Here is a 21,004-nt window from a genome sequence, read left to right on the forward strand (position 1 = left end):
AATCCATTGATTCTTTTGTGTCTGTTACTACGCCCAACAATTGTGAGTTTGAAGCTCATCATAGTCATTCAATCCCTGAATCCTACTCAGAATACCACAGACAAGGTTTAGACTTTCCGGATTCTCAAGAATGGCCGCCAAAGGGTTCTAGCTTATACCACGAAGATTCTGATTAAGGAATCCAAGAGATACACACTCGGTCTAAGGTAGAACGGAAGTGGTTGTCAAATACGCGTTCATAGGTGAGAATGATGAAGAGTGTCATGGATCATCACATTCATCATGTTGAAGTGCAACGAATATCTTAGAACAAGAATAAGCTGAATTGAATAGAAAATAGTAGTAATTGGATTGAAACTCGAGGTACAGCAGAGCTCCACACCCTTAATCTATGGTGTGTAGAAACTCCACCGTTGAAAATACATAAGTGATGGTCCAGGCATGGCCGAATGGCCAGCCCCCATAAACGTGATCAAAGGATCATAAGGTAATCCAATAATAATCCAAAAATGTCTAATACAATAGTAAAATGTCCTATTTATACTAAACTAGTTACTAAGGTTTACAAAAATAAGTCTAAATGCAGAAATCCACTTCCGGGGCCCACTTTGGTGTGTGCTTGGGCTGAGCTTGTGCTTTACACGTGCAAAGGCTTCTCTTGGAGTTAAACGCCAAGTTGTAATGTGTTTTTGGCATTTAACTCTGGTTTGTGACGTGTTTTTGGCGTTTTACTCTAGAATGCAGCATGGAACTAGCGTTGAATGCCAGTTTGCGTCGTCTAAGCTCAAACAAAGTATAGACCATTATATATTGCTGGAAAGCTCTTGATGTCTACTTTCCAACGCCGTTGAGAGAGCGCCATTTGGAGTTCTGTAGCTCTAGAAAATCCATTTCTAGTGTGGTCAGAATCCAACAGCATCAGCAGTCTTTTGTCAGCCTCCTATCAGATTTTCGCTCAGGTCCCTCAATTTCAGCCAGAAAATACCTAAAATCATAGAAAAAACACACAAACTCATAGTAAATTCCAGAAATGTGAATTTTGCATAAAAACTAATAAAAACGTCCCTAAAAGTAGCTAGATCCTACTAAAAACTATCTAAAAAAATGCCAAAAAGCGTATAAATTATCCGCTCATCACAACACCAAACTTAAATTGTTGCTTGTCTCCAAGCAACTGAAAATCAAATAGGATAAAAAGAAGAGAATATACTATAAATCTCAAAATATCAATGAATATTGTTCTAATTAGATGAGCGAGACTTGTAGCTTTTTACTTCTGAACAGTTTTGGCATCTCACTTTATCCTTTGAAGTTTAGAATGATTGGCATCTATAGGAACTCAGAGTTTAGACAGTGTTATTAACTCTCCTAGTTAAGTATGTCGATTCTTGAACACAGCTACTTTTATGAGTCTTGGCCGTGGCCCTAAGCACTTTATTTTCCAGTATTACCACCGGATACATAAATGCCACAGACACATGACTGGGTGAACCTTTTCAGATTGTGACTTAGCTTTGCTAAAGTCCCCAGTTAGAGGTCTCCAGAGCTCTTAAGCACACTCTTTTTTGCTTTGGATCACGACTTTAACCACTCAGTCTCAAGCTTTTCACTTGGACCTGCATGCCACAAGCACATGTTAGGGACAGCTTGATTTAGCCGCTTAGGCCTGGATTTATTTCCTTAGACCCTCCTATCTATTGATGCTCAAAGCCTTGGATCCTTTTTACCCTTGCCTTTTGGTTTTAAGGGCTATTGGCTTTTTCTGCTTGCTTTTTCTTTTTCTTTTTTTTTTCGCCACTTTTTTTTCGCAAGCTTTGTTCTTCACTGCTTTTTCTTGCTTCAAGAATCAATTTTATGATTTTTCAGATCATCAATAACATTTCTCTTGTTCATCATTCTTTCAATAGCCAACAGTTTTAACATTCATAAACAACAAGATAAAAAATATGCACTGTTCAAACATTCATTCAGAAAACAAAAAGTAATGTCACCACATCAATATAATTAGACTAATTTCAAGGATAATTTCGAAACTTATGTACTTCTTATTCTTTTGAATTAAACATTTTTCATTTAAGAGAGGTGGAGGATTCATGGAATTATTCATAGCCTTAAGACATAGTTACTAAACACTAATGATCATGAAGTAGAGACACAAACATAGACATACATATAGCATAAAAACTGAAAAACAGAGAGATAAGAACAAGGAATGAGTCCACCTTAGTGATGGTGGCGTCTTCTTCTTGAAGGACAAATGATGTCCTTAAGCTCTTCTATGTCTCTTCCTTGCCTTTGTTGCTCCTCCCTCATTGCTCTTTGATCTTCACTAATTTCATGGAGAATGATGGAGTGCTCTTGGTTCTCCACCCTTAATTAGTTCATATCATGACTCAATCCTTCTAGAGAAGTGTTGAGTTGTTCCCAATAGTTGTTTGGAGGAAAGTGCATCCCTTGAGGCATCTCAGGGATTTTTTGATGATGAGTTTCCTTATGCGTCTCTTGAGATCCATGGACGGACTCTCTTGTTTGCTCTATCCTTTTCTTGGTGATGGGCTTATCCTCTTCAATGAGGGTGTTTCCTTCTATGACAACTCCAGCTAAGTAGCATAGATGGCAAATAAGATGAGGAAAATCTAGCCTCGCCATGGTGGATGACTTTTTGACTACTTTGTAGAATTCAAGAGAGATGACTTCATGAACTTCTACTTCCTCTCCAATCATGATGCTATGGATCATGATGGCCCGATCCACAGTAACTTCGGATCGGTTGCTAGTGGGGATGATGGAACATTGGATGAACCTCAACCATCCTCTAGCCACAGGCTTAAGGTCCAGTCTTCTCAATTAAACCGGCTTGCCTTTTGAGTCTCTTTTCCATTGAGCTCCTTCCACACATATGTCCATAAGGACTTGGTCCAACCTTTGATCAAAGTTGACCCTTCTAGTGTAAGGGCGTGCATCTTCTTGCATCATAGGCAAGTTGAATGCCAACCTTACATTTTTCGGACTGAAATCTAAGCATTTTCCCCGAATCATTGTAAGATAATTCTTTGGATTCGGGTTCATACTTTGATCATGGTTCCTAGTGATCCATGCATTGGCATAGAACTCTTGAACCATTAAGATTCTGACTTGTTGAATGGGGTTGGTCAGAACTTCTCAACCTCTTCTTTGGATCTCATGTCGGATCTCCGGATACTCATTTTTCTTGAGCATGAAAGGGACCTCAGGGATCACCTTCTTCTTGGCCACAACTTCATAGAAGTGGTCTTGATGGGCTTTTGAGATGAATCTCTCTGTCTCCCATGACTCAGAGGTGGAAGCTTTTGTCTTCCCTTTCCTCTTTTTAGAGGTTTCTCCAACCTTAGGTGCCATCAATGGTTATGGAAAAACAAAAAAACTATGCTTTTACCACACCAAACTTAGAATGTTGCTCGTCCTCGAGAAAAAGAAGAGAAAGAATAGAAGGAAAATAAGAAGATATGGAGGAGAGGAAGAGATGTGTGGGTTCGGTCAAGGGGGAGAAGAGAGGGTTGTGTTGTGTGAAAATGAAGAAGGATGGAGGGGTTTATATAGTGGAGGGAGAGGGTAGTAGGTTCGGTCATTTAGGGTGGGTTTGGGTGGGAAAGAGATTTCGAATTTGAAGGTAGGTGGGGTTTGTGGGGAAGAGTGGATGGATGTGAGTGGTGAAGAGGTGATGGGGAAGAGAGATTGAGGTGATTGGTGAAGGGTTGTTTTGGGGAAGAGTGTTATTGAATTGTGTGAAGAAGAGAGAAGGTGGGTTGAGGTAGGTGGGGATCCTGTGGGGTCCACAGATCCTGAGGTGATCCTGTGGGGTTCACAGATCCTGAGGTGTCAAGGATGAATCATCCTTGCACTAATTAGGCGTGTAAAATGCCCTCTGCATGCAATTCTGGCGTTTAACGCCAGATTGATGCTTGTTTCTTGCGTTAAACGTCATCTCTATGCTTGTTTTGGGCGTTCAACGCCAGTCTGCAGCATGTTTCTGGCGTTGAACGCCAGTTTCATGCTTGTTTCTGGCGTTTAATGCTAGCTCTTCTCAGGGTGTAATCCTGGCGTTTAAACGCCAGACTGTTGCTTGTTTCTGGTGTTCAACGCCAGATTGATACTCTGTTCTGGCGTTGAACACCAGCTAGATGCTCCTTACTGGCGTTTAAAAGCCAGTAAGCTCTTCCTCCAAGGTGTGCTGTTTCCTCTGCTATTTTTGATTCTGTTTTTAATTTTAGTATTTGTTTTGTGACTCCACATGATCATGAACCGAATAAAACATAAAAGAAGAATAAAAATATAGATAAATAAAAATTGGGTTGCCTCCCAATAAGCGCTTCTTTAATGTCAATAGCTTGACAGTGAGCTCTCATGGAGCTCACAGATCACCAGAGCATTGTTGGGACCTCCCAACACCAAACTTAGAGTTTGAATGTGGGGGTTCAACACCAAACTTAGAGTTTGGTTGTGGTCTCCCAACACCAAACTTAGAGTTTGATTATAGGGGCTTTGTTTGACTCTGTATTGAGAGAAACTTATCGTGCCTCTTTTTTATGTTCACAGAGGGATACCCTTGGGCCTTAAACACAAGGTAGTCCCCATTCAATTGAAGGACTAATTCTCCTCTGTTAACATCAATCACAGCTCCTGCTGTGGCTAGGAAGGGTCTTCCAAGGATGATACATTCATCCTCCTCCCTCCTAGTGTCTAGGATTATGAAATCAGCAGGGATGTAAAGGCCTCTAACCTTTACTAACACGTCCTCTACCAATCCATAAGCTTGTCTTATTGACTTGTCTGCCATCTCTAATGAGAATGTGGCAGACTGTACCTCAAAGATTCCCAGCTTCTCCATTACAGAGAGTGGCATAAGATTTATACCTGACCCCAAGTCACACAGTGCCTTCTCAAAGGTCATGGTGCCTATGGTACAGGGTATTAAGAATTTACCAGGATCTTGTTTCTTTTGAGATAATGTTTGCTGAACCCATGTATCTAGTTCACTAATGAGCAAGGGAGGTGCATCTTCCCAAGTCTCATTACCAAACAACTTGGCTTTCAGCTTCATGATAGCTCCTAGATATTGAGCAACTTGCTCTCCACTTATATCTTCATCCTCTTCAGAGGAAGAATAGTTTTCAGAGCTCATGAATGGCAGAAGGAGGTTTAAAGGAATCTTTATGGTCTCTATATGAGCCTCAGATTCCTTTAGGTCCTCAATAGGGAGCTCCTTCTTGTCTGGGAGACATCTCAGGAGGTCTTCCTCACTGGGATTCACGTCCTTCTCCTCCCTTGTGCATTCGGCCACATTGATTATATCAATGGCCTTGCATTCTCTTTTTGGATTCTCCTCTGTATTGTTTGGGAGAGTACTGGGAGGAGTTTCCGTGACTTTCTTACTCAGTTGACCCACTTGTGCCTCCAAATATCTAATGGAGGACCTTGTTTCACTCATGAAGCTTAAAGTGGCCTTAGACAGAACAGAGACTATGTTTGCTATGCTAGAGGGGCTCTGCTCAGAAGTCTCTATCTGTTGCTGAGAAGATGATGGAAAAGGCTTACTATTGCTAAGCCTGTTTCTTCCACTATTGTTAAAGCCTTGTTGAGGCTTTTGTTGATCCTTCCATGAGAAATTTGGATGATTTCTCCATGAGGAATTATAGGTGTTCCCATAAGGTTCACCCATGTAATTCACCTCTGCTGTTGCAGGGTTCTCAGGATCATAAGCTTCTTCTTTAGAAGATGCCTCTTTAGTACTGTTGGATGCATTTTGCCATCCATTCAGACTCTGAGAAATCATGTTGACATGCTGAGTCAACATTTTGTTCTGAGCCAATATGGCATTCAGAGCATCAATTTCAAGAACTCCCTTCCTTTGAGGCGTCCCATTACTCACAGGATTTCTCTCAGAAGTGTACATGAATTGGTTATTTGCAACCATGTCAATGAGTTCTTGAGCTTCTGCAGGAATTTTTTTTAAGTGAATGGATCCACCCGCAGAATGGTCCAGTGACATCTTAGAAAACTCAGATAGACCATAATAGAATATATCCAAAATGGTCCGCTCTGAAATCATGTCAGAAGGACACCTTTTGGTCATCTGCTTGTATCTTTCCCAAGCTTCATAAAGGGATTCACCATCTTTTTGTTTGAAGGTCTGAGCATCCACTCTAAGCTTGCTCAGCTTTTGTGGAGGAAAGAACTTAGCCAAGAAGGCCGTGACCAGCTTATCCCAAGAGTCCAGTCTATCTTTAGGTTGTGAGTCCAACCATGTTCTAGCTCTGTCTCTTACAGCAAAAGGGAAAAGCATGAGCCTGTAGACTTCAGGATCTACTCTATTAGTCTTAACAGTCTCACAAATCTGTAAGAACTCAGTTAAAAACTTATAGGGATCTTCTGATGGAAGTCCATGAAACTTGCAGTTCTGTTGCATTAGAGCAACTAGTTGAGGTTTCAGCTCAAAATTGTTTACTCCAATGGCAGGGATTGAGATGCTTCTTCCATCAAATTTAGAAGTAGGTGTAGTATAGTCACCAAGCATCCTCCTTGCGCCTCCACCATTGTTATTGGGTTTGGCCATGTCTCTCTCTTTTTCAAGATTCTCTGTAAGGTTTTCTTTGGATTGTTATGCTTTAGCTTCTCTAAGCTTCTTCTTCAAAGTACTTTCAGGTTCAGGATCTGCTTCAACAAGAATGTTCTTGTCCTTGCTCCTGCTCATATGAAAAAGAAAAGACAGAAAAGGAAGAGGAATCCTCTATGTCACAGTATAGAGATTCCTTTATGTGAGTAGAATAATAAGAGAATAAAAGAAGAGAAGAGAAAAAATTCGAACACAGAGGGGAAGAGAGGGTTCGAATTTTGAGATGAAGAGGAGTGTTAGTAATTGAATGAATAAATAGAAGAAGATGAGGGAGAGAATTCGAAAATTATTTTTGAAAAATTAGTGATTTTTGAAAATTAAGAGAAGAATTAAAATTCAAATTAAAATTTGAAACAATTAGTTAATTAAAAGAATTTTGAAAAAGAGGGAGGTAATTTTCGAAAATTAGAAAGAGAAAAGTAGTTAGGTGGTTTTGAAAAAGATAAGAAACAAACAAAAAGTTAATTAGTTAGTTGAAAAAGATTTGAAAATCAATTTTGAAAAGATAAGAAGTTAGAAAAGATTTTGAAATTAAATTTTTTTGAAAAAAGATATGATTTTGAAAAAGATATGATTGAAATTTATTTTGAAAAAGATTTGATTTTTAAAATTAAAATTGATTACTTGACTAACAAGAAACTAAAAGATATGATTCTAGAATTTAAAGATTGAACCTTTCTTAACAAGAAAGTAACAAATTTCAAATTTTTGAATCAATCACATTAATTGTTAGTAAAGTTTTGAAAATTATGAAATGAAATTAAGAAATAGATTTTGAAAAATAATTTTTAAAATTTTTCGAAAATAATAAAAAATTAAAAAAATATTTTATTTTTGAAAAAGATTTTGAAAAGATAGGATTTTTAAAATTGAAATCTTGGCTTGACTAACAAGAAATAACTTTTTTAAAAATTTTTGACTAAGTCAACCCAAAATTTCGAATTTTATGAGAGAAATAAGGGAAAGATATTTTTTTGATTTTTAAATTTTTAATGATAAGAGAGAAAAACACAAATAACTCACAACATGAAAATTATGAATCAAAACACATGATGCATGCAAGAACACTATGAATGTCAAGATGAACACCAAGAACACTTTGAAGATCAAGATGAACATCAAAACTTATTTTTGAAAAATTTTCAAGAAAAGAAAAACATGCAAGACACCAAACTTAGAAATCTTTAATGCTTAGACACTATGAATGCAAAAATGCATATGAAAAACAACAAAAGACACAAAACAAGAAAAATTAAATATCAAACAAGAAGACTTATCAAGAACGACTTGAAGATCATGAAGAACACATGCATGAATTTTCGAAAAAAGAATGCATAAATTTGAAAAACATGCAATTGACACCAAACTTAAAATTTGACTCTAAACTCAAACAAGAAACACAAAATTATTTTTGATTTTTATGATTTTACGAAATTTTTTTTTTTTGCTTTTCTCGAAAATAATTTTTGGAAAAATGAAAACAAAGAAAAAATTTTTGAAAACTTTTTGAAAAGAAAATTACCTAATCTAAGCAACAAGATGAACCGTCAGTTGTCCAAACTCGAACAATCCCCGGCAACGGCGCCAAAAACTTGGTGTTGTTGCCGGAATCTTGAATAATCGCTGGCTTCAAACTTGAACAATCCCCGGCAACGGCGCCAAAAACTTGGTGTTCTTGCCGGAATCTTGAATAATCGCTAGCTTCAAACTTGAAAAATCCCCGGCAACGGCGCCAAAAACTTGGTGCACGAAATTGTGATCATCAACAATGGTGCCAATGGCGTGGTAGCGCTCTCAAACGTGAATCACACTTTGTCACAACTTCACACAACTAACCAACAAGTGCACTGGGTCGTCCAAGTAATACCTTACGTGAGTAAGGGTCGAATCCCACGGAGATGCTGTGTTCCTTTTGAATCTCTGCTTTCCTGCTGCTTTCATTCAATCCTTCTTACTCCTTTCCATGGCAAGCTGTGTGTAGGGCATCACCGTTGTCAATGGCTACTTCCCATCCTCTCTGTGAAAATGGTCAAAATGCTCATGTCACAGCACGGCTAATCATCTGTCGGTTCTCGATCATGTCGGAATAGAATCCGTTGATTCTTTTGTGTCTGTCACTACGCCCAACAATTGCGAGTTTGAAGCTCGTCACAGTCATTCAATCCCTGAATCCTACTCGGAATACCACAGACAAGGTTTAGACTTTCTGGATTCTCAAGAATGGCCGCCAAAGGGTTCTAGGTTATACTACGAAGATTCTGATTAAGGAATCCAAGAGATACACGCTCGGTCTAAGGTAGAACGGAAGTGGTTGTCAAACACGCGTTCATAGGTGAGAATGATGATGAGTGTCACGGATCATCACATTCATCATGTTGAAGTGCAACGAATATCTTAGAACAAGAATAAGCTGAATTGAATAGAAAATAGTAGTAATTGCATTGAAACTTGAGGTACAGCAGAGCTCCACATCTTTAATCTATGGTGTGTAGAAACTCCACCGTTGAAAATATATAAGTGATGGTCCAGGCATGGCCGAATGGCCAGCCCCCATAAACGTGATCAAAGGATCATAAGGTAATCCAATAATAATCCAAAAATGTCTAATACAAAAGTAAAATGTCCTATTTATACTAGACTAGTTACTAGGGTTTACAGAAATAAGTCTAAATGCAGTAATCCACTTCCGGGACCCACTTTGGTGTGTGCTTGGGCTGAGCTTGAGCTTTACACGTGCAAAGGCTTCTTTTGGAGTTAAACGACAAGTTGTAACGTGTTTTTGGCGTTTAACTCTGGTTTGTGACGTGTTTCTAGCGTTTTACTTCAGAATGCAGCATGGAACTGGTGTTGAATGCCAGCTTGCGTCGTCTAAGCTCGAACAAAGTATTGACCATTATATATTTCTAGAAAGCTCTGGATGTGTACTTTCCAAAGCCGTTGAGAACGCGCCATTTAGAGTTCTGTAGCTCCAGAAAATCCATTTCGAGTGCAAAGAGGTCAGAATCCAACAGCATCAGCAGTCCTTTGTCAGCCTCTGGTGCACGAAATTGTGATCAACAATGGCGCCATCAACATGGTACGCTCAATTGCAATCTCAACTCTTTATCACAACTTTGCACAACTAACCAGCAAGTGCACTGGGTCGTCCAAGTAATAAACCTTACGCGAGTAAGGGTCGATCCCATGGAGATTATTGGTATGAAGCAAGCTATGGTCATCTTGTAAATCTCAGTCAGGCAGATTCAAATGGTTATGGAGGATTGATAATTAAAAGATGAATAAAACATAAAATAAGGATAGAGATACTTATGTAATTCATTGGTGAGAACTTCAGATAAGCGTATGGAGATGCTTTGTCCCTTCCGTCTCTCTGCTTTCCTACTATCTTCATCCAATCCTTCTTACTCCTTTCCATGGCAAGCTGTATGTTGGGCATCACCGTTGTCAATGGCTACAATCCCGTCCTCTCAGTGAAAATGTTCAACGCGCTCTGTCACAGCACGGCTATTCATCTGTCGGTTCTCGATCATGTCGGAATAGAATCCAGTGATTCTTTTGCGTCTGTCACTAACGCCCCACAATCGCGAGTTTGAAGCTTGTCACAGTCATTCAATCCTTGAATCCTACTCGGAATACCACAGACAAGGTATAGACTTTCTTGATTCTCAAGAATGCCGCCATCAATTCTAGCTTATACCACGAAGATTCTGATTAAGGAATCCAAGAGATAAATATTCAAGCCTTGTTTGCTTGTAGAACGGAAGTGGTTGTCAGGCACACGTTCATAAGTGAGAATGATGATGAGCGTCACATAATCATCACATTCATCATGTTCTTTGGTACGAATGAATATCTTAGAACAAGAATAAGCTGAATTGAATAGAAGAACAATAGTAATTGCATTAATACTCGAGGTACAGCAGAGCTCCACACCTTAATCTATGGTGTGTAGAAACTCCACCGTTGAAAATACATAAGAACAAGGTCTAGGAATGGCCGAATGGCCAGCCTCCCAAAGAGGGTTCAATCATAAAAACATGATCAAAAGATTCTCCAATACAATAGCAAAAAGGTCCTATTTGTAGAGAACTAGTAGCTTAGGGTTTACAAAAGATGAGTAAATGACATAAAAATCCACTTCCGGGCCCACTTGGTGTGTGCTTGGTCTGAGCATTGAAGCTTTCATGTGTAGAGACTTTTCATGGAGTTAAATGCCGGCTTTTCTGCCAGTTTGGGCGTTTAACTCCCATTCTTGTGCCAGTTCCGGCGTTTAACGCCAGAATTCTTGAGCTGACTTGGAACGCCTGTTTGGGCCATCAAATCTCGGGTAAAGTATGGACTATTATACATTGCTGGAAAGCCCAAAATGTCTACTTTCCAACGCAATTAAGAGCGCGCCAATTGGGTTTTTGTAGCTCCAGAAAATCCACTTCGAGTGCAGGGAGGCCAGAATCCAACAGCATCTGAAGTCCTTTTCAGCCTCTGAATCAGATTTTTGCTTAGGTCCCTCAATTTCAGCCAGAAAATACCTGAAATCATAGAAAAACACACAAACTCATAGTAAAGTCTAGAAAAGTGAATTTTAACTAAAAAATAATAAAAATATAATAAAAACTAACTAAAACAGACTAAAAACATACTAAAAACAATGCCAAAAAACGTATAAATTATCTGCTCATCACAACACCAAACTTAAATTGTTGCTTGTCCCCAAGCAACTGAAAATCAAATAAGATAAAAAGAAGAGAATATGCAATGAATTCTAAAAACATCTATGAAGATCAGTATTAATTAGATGAGCGGGGGCTTTTAGCTTTCTGCCTCTGAACAGTTTTGGCATCTCACTCTATCCTTTGAAATTCAGAATGATTAGCATCTATAGGAACTCAGAATCCAGATAGTGTTATTGATTCTCCCAGTTAAGTGTGATGATTCTTGAACACAACTACTTTATGAGTCTTGGCCGTGGCCCAAAGCACTCTGTCTTCCAGTATTACCACCGGATACATACATGCCACAGACACATAACTGTGTGAACCTTTTCAGATTGTGACTCAGCTTTGCTAGAGTCCCCAATTAGAGGTGTCCAGGGTTCTTAAGCACACTCTTTTTTGCCTTGGATCACGACTTTATTTTTACCCTTGCCTTTTGGTTTAAAGGGTTGTTGGCTTTTTCTGCTTGCTTTCTCTCTCTTTTTTTTTTGTATTCACTGCTTTTTTCTTGCTTCAATAATCATTTTTATGATTTTTCAGATCCTCAGTAACATGTCTCCTTTTTTCATCATTCTTTCAAGAGCCAACATTCATGAACAACAAATTCAAAAGACATATGCACTGTTCAAGCATACATTCAGAAGTCAAAGTATTGCCACCACATCAAAATAATTAATCTGCTATAAAATTCAAAATTCATGCAATTCTTCTCTTTTTTAATTAAGAACATTTTTCATTTAAGAAAGGTGATGGATTCATAGGACATTCATAACTTTAAGGCATAGACACTAAGACACTAATGATCATAAGACACAAACATAAATAAAATATAAAGCACAATTTTCAAAAAACAGAAAAAAATAAAGAACAAGGAGATTAAAGAACAGGTCCACCTTAGTGATGGTGGCTTGTTCTTCCTCTTGAAGATCTTATGGAGTGCTTGAGCTCCTCAATGTCTCTTCCTTGCCTTTGTTGCTCCTCTCTCATGATTCTTTGATCTTCTCTAATTTCATGGAGGAGGATGGAATGTTCTTGGTGCTCCACCCTTAGTTCTCCCATGTTGGAACTCAATTCTCCTAGGGAGGTGTTGATTTGCTCCCAATAATTTTGTGGAGGAAAGTGCATCCCTTGAAGTATCTCAGGGATTTCATGATGAGGAGTTTTTTCATGTCCATGAGTGGGATCTCTTGTTTGCTCCATCCTTTTCTTAGTGATGGGCTTGTCCTCATCAATGAGGATGTCTCCCTCTATGTTAATTCTAACTGAATTACAGAGGTGACAAATGAGATGAGGGAAGGCTAACCTTGCCAAGGTAGAGGACTTGTCCACCATCTTATAAAGTTCTTGGGATATAACCTCATGAACTTCTACTTCCTCTCCAATCATGATGCTATGAATCATGATAGCCCGGTCTATGGTAACTTTGGACCAGTTGCTAGTGGGAATGATTGAGCATTGGATAAACTCCAACCATTCCCTAGCCACGGGCTTGAGGTCATGCCTTCTCAGTTGAACCGGCTTCCCTCTTGAATCTCTCTTCCATTGAGCGCCCTCTTCACAAATGTCTATGAGGACTTGGTCCAACCTTTGATCAAAGTTGACCCTTCTAGTGTAGGGGTGTTCATCTCCTTGCATCATGGGCAAGTTGAATGCCAACCTTACATTTTCCGGACTAAAATCTAAGCATTTCCCCCAAACCATTGTAAGCCAATTCTTTGGGTCTGGGTTCACACTTTGATCATGGTTCTTGGTGATCATGCATTGGCATAGAACTCTTGAACCATTAAGATTTCGACTTGTTGAATGGGGTTGGTAAGAACTTCCCAACCTCTTCTTTGGATCTCATGTCGGATCTCCAGATATTAACTCTTTTTGAGTTTGAAAGGGGCCTCGGGGATCACCTTCTTCATGGCGACAACTTCATAGAAGTGGTCTTGATGCACCCTTGAGATGAATTTCTCCATCTTCCACGACTTGGAGGTGGAAGCTTTTGCCTTCCCTTTCCTCTTTCTAGAGGTTTCTCCGGCCTTAGATGCCATAAATAGTTATGGAAAAACAAAAAGTAATGCTTTTACCACACCAAACTTAGAAGGTTTGCTCGTCCTCAAGCAAAAGAAGAAAGAAGAGAGTAGAAGAAGAAGAAATAGAGGAGATGGAGGTGGCTTTGTTTTTCGGCCAAGGGGGAGAAGTAGTGTGTAGGTTGTGTGAAAATAAAGGAGTGAAGATGGGTTTATATAGGGGTGGAGAGAGGGGTAAGGTTCGGCCATTATGGGTGTGTTTGGGATGGAAAGTGGTTTAAATTTGAATGATGAAGAATGGTGGAATTTGATAGGTGAGGGGTTTTTGAGTAAGAGGTGTTGAGGTGATTGGTGAATGGGTGAAGAAGAGAGAGAGTGGTGGGGTAGGTGGGGATCCTGTGGGGTCCACAGATCCTAAGGTGTCAAGGATAATTCATCCCTGCACCAAGTGGCGAGCAAAAATGCTCCTTCTGCCAATCCTGGCGTTAAACGCCGGACTAGTGCCCATTTCTGGCGTTTAACGCCAGCTTGGTGCCCATTCCTGGCGTTAAACGCCAGTCTAGTGCCCCTTTCTGGCGTTAAACGCCCAGAATGGTGCCAGACTGGGCGTTAAACGCCCATTTTGCTATCTTCACTGGCGTTTAAACGCCAGCAGATTTTCCTCCAGGGTGTGCTATTTTTCTTTCTGTTTTTCATGCTGTTTTTGCTTTTTCAATTGATTTTGTGACTTCCCATGATCATCAACCTATAGAAAACATAAAATAACAAAGGAAATTAGATAAATATAACATTGGGTTGCCTCCCAACAAGCGCTTCTTTAATATCAGTAGCTTGACAGTGGGCTCTCATGGAGCCTCACAGATACTCAGAGCAATGTTGGAACCTCCCAACACCAAACTTAGAGTTTGAATGTGGGGGTTCAACACCAAACTTAGAAGTTGGTTGTGGCCTCCCAACACCAAACTTAGAGTTTGACTGTGGGGACTCTGTTTGACTCTGTTTTGAGTGAAGCTATTCATGCTTCCTCTCCATGGTTACAGGGAAATATCTTTGAGCCTTAAACACAAGGGAGTCCTTATTCACTTGAATGATCAATTCTCCTTTGTCAACATCAATCACAGCCTTTGCTGTGGCTAGGAAAGGTCTGCCAAGGATGATGGATTCATCCATGCACTTCCCAGTCTCTAAGACTATGAAATCAGCAAGGATGTAATGGTCTTCAATCTTTACAAGAACATCCTCTACAAGTCCATAAGCTTGTTTTCTTAAATTGTCTGCCATCTCTAATGAGATTCTTACAGCTTGTACCTCAAAGATCCCTAGCTTCTCTATTACAGAGAGAGGCATGAGGTTTATGCTTGACCCTAGGTCACACAGAGCCTTCTCAAAGGTCATGGTGCCTAATGTACAAGGTATTGAGAACTTCCCAGTGTCCTGTCTCTTTTGAGGTAATCTCTGCCTAGTCAAGTCATCTAGTTCTTTGGTGAGCCATGGGGATTCATCCTCCCAAGTCTCATTACCAAATAGCTTGTCATTTAGCTTCATGATTGCTCCAAGGCACTTAGCAACTTGCTCTTCAGTGACATCTTCGTCCTCTTTAGAGGAAGAATACTCATCAGAGCTCATGAATGGCAGAAGTAATTCTAATGGAATCTCTATGGTCTCAGTGTGAGCCTCAGATTCCCATGGTTCCTTGGTGCACGAAATTGCAATAACACTTTTGCACTCCCGCACAACTAACCAGCAAGTGCACTGGGTCGTCCAAGTAATACCTTGCGTGAGCAAGGGTCGATCCCACGGAGATTGTCGGCTTGAAGCAAGCTATGGTTACCTTGTAAGTCTTAGTCAGGATATCAGAAGTTATCAGGATTGATTGTAAAAAGCAAAAGAACATGAAAAAGGTACTTGTTTTGCAGTAATGGAGAATAGGCTGAGGCTTTGGAGATGCTCCATCTTCCGAATCTCTGCTTTCCTACTGTCATCTTCATCAAACACGCAAGGCTCCTTCCATGGCAAGCTGTATGTAGGGTTTCACCGTTGTCAATGGCTACCTCCCATCCTCTCAGTGAAAATACGTCCCTGATGCTCTGTCACAGCATAGGCTAATCATCTGTCGGTTCTCAATTAGGCCGGAATAGAATCCAGTGATTCTTTTGCGTCTGTCACTAATGCCCCGCCTTCAGAAGTTTGAAGCACGTCACAGTCATTCAATCATTGAGTCCTACTCAGAATACCACAGACAAGGTTTAGACCTTCCGGACTCTCTTGAATGCCGCCATCAGTTCTAGCTTATACCACGAAGATTCCGATTAAAGAATCCAAGAGATATCTACTTAATCTAAGGTAGAACAGAGGTGGTTGTCAGGCACATGTTCATAGTTGAGAATGATGATGAGTGTTACAGATCATCACATTCATCCGGGTTAGGAGCAAGTGATATCTTAGAATGGAAGCAAGCATGATTGAATAAGAAACAGTAGTAATTGCATTAATCCATCAAAACACAGCAGAGCTCCTCACCCCCAACCATGGGGTTTAGAGACTTATGCCGTGGAAGGTACACAAGAAACGTGTAAAAAATGTCATGAAGTCATAAGGTACGGATACAATGTCAAAAGATCCTATAAATAGTAAACTAGTATCCTAAGGTTTACAGAAATGAGTAAATGACAGAAAAATCCACTTCCGGGCCCACTTGGTGTGTGCTTGGGCTGAGCAATGAAGTAATTTCGTGTAGAGACCTTTTCTGGAGTTAAACGCCAGCTTTCATGCCAGTTTGGGCGTTTAACTCCAAGTTTTATGCCAGTTCCGGCGTTTAACGCTGGAATTTCTGATGCTGATTTGCTACGCCGGTTTGGGCCATCAAATCTTGGGCAAAGTATGGACTATCATATATTGTTGGAAAGCCCAGGATGTCTACTTTCCAATGCCGTTGAGAGCACGCCAATTGGGCTTCTGTAGCTCCAGAAAATCCACTTCGAGTGCAGGGAGGTCAGAATCCAACAGCATCTGCAGTCCTTTTCAGTCTGGATCAGATTTTGCTCAGAACCTTCAATTTCAGCCAGAAAATACCTGAAATCACAGAAAAACACACAAACTCATAGTAAAGTCCAGAAAAGTGAATTTTAACTAAAAACTAATAAAAATATACTAAAAACTAACTAAAAGATACTAAAAACATATTAACAACAATGCCAAAAAGCGTATAAATTATCCGCTCATCACAACACCAAACTTAAATTGTTGCTTGTCCCCAAGCAACTGAAAATCAAAATAGGATAAAAAGAAGAGAATATACTATAGACTCCAAAATATCAAGGAAACATAGCTCCAATTAGATGAGCGGGACTAGTAGCTTTTTGCCTCCGAACAGTTTTGGCATCTCACTCTATCCTTTGAAGTTCAGAATGATTGGCATCTATGAGAACTCAGAACTCAGATAGTGTTATTGATTCTCCTAGTTAAGTATAATGATTCTTGAACATAGCTAGTGTATGAGTCTTGGCTGTGGCCCAAAGCACTCTGTCTTCCAGTATTACCACCGGATACATACATGCCACAGACACATAATTGGGTGAACCTTTTTAGATTGTGACTCAGCTTTGCTAAAGTCCCCAATTAGAGGTGTCCAGGGTTCTTAAGCACACTCTTTTTGCCTTGGTTCACAACTTTATTTCTCTCTCTTTTTTTTTCTTTTTCTTTCTTTTTTTTTCGAAATTTTTTTTTCACTGCTTTTTCTTGCTTCAAGAATCAATTTTGATGATTTTTCAGATCCTCAATAACAGTTCTCTTTCTCCTCATTCTTTCAAGAGCCAACAAATTTAACATTCTCAAAACATCAAATTCAAAAGACATATGCACTGTTCAAGCATTCATTCAGAAAACAAAAAGTATTGTCACCACATCAAACTAATTCAACTAGTTTCAAGGATAAATTTCGAAATCCTGTACTTCTTGTTCTTTTGTGATTAAAGCATTTTTCTTTTAAGAGAGGTGATGGATTCATAAGACATTCATAGCTTTAAGGCATAAACTTTAATTTTATTAATTATGAATTAAGAACAAAACTCAGAAAATAAATATAAGATGAAACAAAATAAAATAAAAAACGAAAACAATAGGCTACTAATGATAGAGGTTTTCACAGAGTTAGGACTCAACAACCTTGATTTTGAGAAGTGGATGCTCCCTCAGCTTGGGAGGAGAGCTTTTGGCGTTTAATCTCTTGAATTTCACGCCCCTGCTTCTCTTGTTCCTTCAGCAATTTGCAGAGCATGCAGTTTTGATTCTGCTGTTCTTCCTTCAGTTGCTCCATAGTTTCTTGCAACTTGGTAATAGATGCTTCTAGGCTGGTCCAGTAGTCAATTCTTGGGAATTCAGGGAGGAATTCCTGCGCCCTCCTTTTGATAGAGTTGTCTTGCGCTTGTCCCTCTATTGACTTCTTGGTGATGGATGTTCAATGGGTATGAACTCATCTACTCCCATCTTCACCCCAGCCTCTTTAGAGCAAGGAGATCAAGCTTGGGTAAGCCAATTTGGCTTCAGCGGAATTCTTATTTGCAATTGTGTAGATCTCACAAGCAATCACATGATGCACCTCCACTTCTCTTCCAAGCATAATGCAATGAATCATCACTGCTCTCTTGATGGTGACCTCAGAACGGTTGCTAGTGGGCAATATGGAACGCCCATAAAGTCTAGCCAACCTCTTGCAATTGGTTTGAGGTCTCCCTCTTGAGTTGGTTTGGGACACCCTTTGAATTGGTTATCCACTTAGTTCCAGGGAGGCATATGTCCTCTAGAACTTGATCCAACCCTTTATCTACTCTCACCATCCTCCTATTGAAGGAGTCAGGATCATCTTGCAGTTGAGGCAACTTGAAGATTTCTCTTATTTTGTCCAGATGAAAGTACATAACTTTCCCTCTGACCATGGTTCTGTAGGTATGGTAAGCGGTTCCAGTCATTCTCTTATCTGTTAGCCACAGATTTGAGTAGAATTCCTGAACCATGTTCCTTCCAACCTTTGTCTCAGGATTGGTTAGAACTTCCCATCCTCTGTTTCGAATTTGCTCTTGGATCCCGGTATTCATCTTCTTTCAGATCAAATTTCACTTCCGGGATCACTGACCTTAGACCCATTATTTTTGATAATGGTCTTCATGTTCTTTGGTTAAGAACTTCTCTTGATTCCAAAGATTCTTTGGATTATTCTCTTTCTTGCCTCTTAAATTGGTTTGTTTTCCTTTAGGAGCCATGATATTGATGAATCTTGGCTTAGTGATCACGGAAAAGCACACCAAACTTAGAGGTTTGCTTGTCCTCAAGCAAAAAAAAAAGAAGAGAGGAGAGAGAGGAAGAGAAATTCGAATGGTGTGGGCAAAGGGGGTTCCAAACGTGAATTTATAAGGGTGGGGAGAAGAGATTTCAAAAAATAAAAAAAAATTAGAAAGGAGATTTGAGAAGATATGGAAAGAAATTGAGAAAAGGGTGAGTTTTTGAAGAAGATTTGGGATTAATTTGAAATAGATTTGAAGAATGGTTTTGATTTGTGAAGATTTGAAAGTGAATGATGAAAGGTTGAAGTGCATTTATGTAGAAGAGTATGGTTAAAAGAGGAAAGTTTGAAAAAATTTGAGTTGAAAACAAAAATGTGGTCCCCCCACCTTTCTGGCGTTAACGCCCAGAATGGCACCCATTCTGGCGTTTAACGCCCATTTGCTACCCCTTTTGGGCGTTTAACGCCCAGCCAGGTGCCCTGGCTGGCGTTAAACGCCAGAAATCCTTTGTCACTGGCATTTTTCAGAACGCCCAGGATGCTGCACACCTGGCGTTAAACGCCCAGAATGGTGCCCATTCTGGCGTTTAACGCCCAAAATGGCACCATTCCTGGCGTTAAACGCCCAGAATGGTACCCATTCTGGCGCTTAACGCCCAAAATGCCCCTTACTGGCGTTTTTTCGCCAGTAAGCTCATTTTCTCTGCTTTTTGAGCTGAATCCTTCTGTAACTCTGTGAATTCCTTCATTTTTGATACTTGCCTCTGTAAGAACTAATCATATACCCTCCTAATGACTGGGTTGCCTCCCAGCAAGCGCTTCTTTACTGTTTTTAGCTGGACTTCTGCTAAGAATCACTCAAGTCTCAGTTTTGAGCATTCCTGCTCAAAATTTCCTTCAAGATAGTGCTTGATTCTCTATCCATTAACAATGAACTTCTTGTCATAATCAATATCCTGAAGCTCAACATATCCATATGGTGACACTCCTGTAATCACATACGGACCCCTCCACCGGGATTTGAGTTTTCCTGGAAACAATTTGAGCCTGGAGTTAAAGAGCAGAATTTTTTGTCCTGGCTCAAAGACTCTGGTTGACAATCTCTTGTCATGCCACTTCTTTGCCTTTTCCTTATAAATTTTTGCATTTTCAAAGGCATTGAGTCTGAACTCCTCTAGCTCATTTAGCTGGAGCAGTCTTTTCTCACCAGCTAACTGAGCATCCATGTTTAGGAATCTGGTTGCCCAATAGGCTTTATGTTCCAGTTCCACAGGCAAATGACAGGCCTTCCCATACACCAGTTGGTATGGAGAGGTTCCTATAGGAGTCTTGAATGCTGTTCTGTATGCCCACGGAGCATCATCCAAGCTCTTTGCCCAATCCTTTCTTCGGGCCATCACAGTCCGTTCTAGGATTCTTTTTAGTTCTCTGTTAGAGACTTCTGCTTGCCCATTTGTCTGTGGATGATACGGAGTTGCCACTTTATGGCTAATTCCATGTCTAACGATAGCAGAGTGTAGCAGTCTATTGCAGAAATGAGTGCCCCCATCACTGATTAGTACTCTGGGAACACCAAACCTGCTGAAGATGTGTTTCTGGAGGAATTTCAGCACGGTCTTGGTATCATTAGTGGGTGTAGCAATTGCTTCTACCCACTTAGATACATAGTCCACTGCCACCAGAATGTAAGTGTTTGAGTATGATGGTGGGAATGGCCCCATGAAGTCAATTCCCCATACATCAAACAATTCTATCTCTAATATCCCTTGTTGAGGCATGGCATATCCGTGAGGCAGGTTACCAGCTCTTTGGCAACTGTCACAGTTACGCACAAACTCTCGGGAATCTTTATAGAGAGTAGGCCAGTAGAAGCCACACTGGAGGACTTTAGTGGTTGTTCGCTCACTTCCAAAATGTCCTCCATAATGTGATCCATGGCAATGCCATAAGATCTTTTGTGCTTCTTCTCTGGGTACACATCTGCGGATCACTCCGTCAGCACATCTCTTAAAGAGATATGGTTCATCCCAGAGGTAGTACTTTGCATCTGAAATTAATTTCTTTCTTTGCACATTGCTGTACTCCTTGGGTATGAACCTCACAGCTTTATAATTTGCAATATCTTCAAACCATGGAGCTTCCTGAATGGCAAAGAGTTGCTCATCTGGGAAAGTCTCAGAGATCTCAGTAGAAGGGAGGGACGCCCCAGCTACTGGTTCTATTCGGGACAGATGATCAGCCACTTGGTTTTCTGTCCCTTTTCTGTCTCTTATTTCTATATCAAACTCTTGCAGAAGCAACACCCATCTGATAAGCCTGGGTTTTGAATCCTGCTTTGTGAGTA

Source organism: Arachis stenosperma, chromosome 7 (genome assembly GCF_014773155.1).
Source record: "Arachis stenosperma cultivar V10309 chromosome 7, arast.V10309.gnm1.PFL2, whole genome shotgun sequence".
Taxonomy (NCBI): domain Eukaryota; kingdom Viridiplantae; phylum Streptophyta; class Magnoliopsida; order Fabales; family Fabaceae; genus Arachis; species Arachis stenosperma.